A 2,350-nucleotide genomic window follows, 5' to 3' on the forward strand; every position below is an offset into this window, starting at 1 on the left:
TTACATGACTACTGGAGTAGGTAGAAAATACTGCCCAATGTCTGAGGGTGTGGGTGCCCTTTTTATACACACCCATTCCCTTCCTGTTTGTTTACTTTCTACCCATTTGGAGTAAGGTAGGCTGAACTGGAGCTCTGTTGCAACTGGTCTTGTGGGTTTGCATATATTAGAAAAAACCTATGACCTGCATGTGCAGGTGTCTTCTCACCCCTGAATATGGCTTGATGCCAAAAAAGTATTATCCCTTGGGTTTCCCTTGTGGATTTGTGGACTAAGACTGACTCTCAGAGGGTACACTTTACATTTTTCTGGTTGCCCTAACTCGAACAAAATGATCCTCCTGCAGACACAGGCAGTGTAGTTTCAAGGATCTTCAGCTTTCTGTGGTTACCTCTGTCCCATGCTTTTTTATCTATGGTGCATTTTTCTTATTCAAATGTGGTTCAGTCTTGTTCTAAAATTCACCTTGGTAATCAGGTTGTGTGTCAATGTGTATTTATGGTATATTTTGTACATAAGGGCTCTCAATATATGCCTTAATTTTACATATTGAACTTCTACCTATAGCCAGTTACTTCCATTAATTGAAGGGATAGTAAAGTCCAAATTAAATTTACTTTAATCATCAAATTTGCTTTTTTTCTCTTGGTATTCTTAGTGGAAAGCTAAACCTAGTTAGGCTCATATGCTACTTTCTAAGCCCTTGAAGGTCGCCTCTCATTTGAATGCCTTTGACAGTTTTTCACAGCTAGAGGGCATACGTTCATGTGTTTCATATAGATTACACTGTGCTCAGGCACATGAAGTTATGTAAGAGTCAGCACTAAATGCCTGAAATGCAAGTCTGTCAAAAGATCTGAGATAAGGAGGCAGTCAGCAGAAGCTTTGATACAAGGTAATTACAGAGGTAAAAACTATATTTCTATAACAGTGCAAAACTGGAGAATCGTAAATAAAGGGATTATCTTTCTTTTTAAACAATAACATTTTTGGTGTTTACTATCCCTTTAAGTATGCAGTTTTTTATTCCGGTTTAACTGTACTTTTTCTCTAGTGGTTTTATTTTGTGTTACAATTCATCAGTTTTAAGTTATATTGCTTCTATGATCTTCTAGGATGAGGATGTTGTGGGTGAATTTCCACCTAGCAATGGCCTTGTGGTCCGACTGACTTGTTAATGTCATTTATGTACCTTTTTGTTGGTTTTCGACATTTTGTTCTTTCATATTAGTCACAGCAGTGTGATTTCCCAGTTGCTCCTTTCTAACCTTGTCATCTGTAGTCATTTCTAAGTTTATTTATGAGTGAGAAGAGGTATTGTATCTCTAGAGGCAGTGGGTCCTTGTGTGCCTGCTATCCATGTTTAAGGTGTTATGGTTAAGTAATATTCTACTAGGGTGAGATGTTGTGTAATCTTTAAAACTTAATTTGCTATAAAAGATTAAGATTTGTGATTTTTTTAAATTTACAAAATGTATTCACTTTCTAAGACAGTTCTTCGGGTGTTGCTTCAAAGCAATTACAGAAATGTTAAAATATATGCTTGTGTTTACTGATGATTCTGGAGTTTTTTGAGACGTCACAGGAAAAATGTTTTTTTTTTTTTTTTTTTTCCAAAAGAGCTTTATTAATGAAATTTGCAACTTAACAATGATCATATACATACATACATATCAAGACAAAAACATCTGATTGCTGCGAAAGTCTATGTATACAACACTTCAAAGCTCTCAATTTTTTGATAAGGCTATGTTATAAGTTTTTACCATGTGATCAAGGTCGCGACTTCTCTACCTACAAGGGTGGGGTGAATTAACAATGAAAGCCATGATAACTGAGCGTTGGTCTCAAAACATCTAGTAATCTAATAACCTTTGAGGATAGAGGTATAAGGTTGGCGAGTTAAATAGTGTGGGAAGGGGAAAGGGGATTATTAGTTGAGGGTAGGAAGGAAGAAGGGGAAGAGAAAAAAAAAAAAAAAAAAAAAAGGAAAAATGTTTTTAATTAAAGCTTATGATAATTAACCTTGCATTTAAGTACGGCATCTCGTACTTAAATGGTTAATAACGGTTAATAAAGCAATTGAATCCACTTCAATAGAGACTAAAGTTGGTGACATTCCATACACACAACTTGCTGTCAATCATATTTGCCAGTTTAGACATTTTTTTTTCCTTTTTTTCATTGAAGCATTCTTAATGTTTGGTGCCTGCTAATCTTGTAAGAAAGTCTCCTTGGAAACTTAAAATGTTATATAATCTTCCATTTGAAGTAGATAGGTTGGTTAGGAAGCTAGTAGAGCAGTTCAAATCTGAGGCCTTCGGGTAAGAGTTGGTTTTCAACTGTCTTT

General features: G+C 35.4%; 1 protein-coding gene across 1 annotated transcript in view; it reads left to right on the forward strand.

The window, feature by feature from the left end:
- DCAF4 (DDB1 and CUL4 associated factor 4) overlaps positions 1–1,557 on the forward strand; it is a 161,218-nt gene extending 159,661 nt beyond the window's left edge. Inside the window, exon 14 of the mRNA XM_053697774.1 lies at positions 1–1,557. This exon is cut by the window's left edge and continues 1,345 nt beyond it. The gene's annotated coding sequence lies outside the window, so the exon portion shown is untranslated.
- The last annotated feature ends 793 nt before the right edge of the window (positions 1,558–2,350 follow it).

Source organism: Bombina bombina, chromosome 1 (assembly GCF_027579735.1).
Source record: "Bombina bombina isolate aBomBom1 chromosome 1, aBomBom1.pri, whole genome shotgun sequence".
In the NCBI taxonomy this organism is placed as follows: domain Eukaryota; kingdom Metazoa; phylum Chordata; class Amphibia; order Anura; family Bombinatoridae; genus Bombina; species Bombina bombina.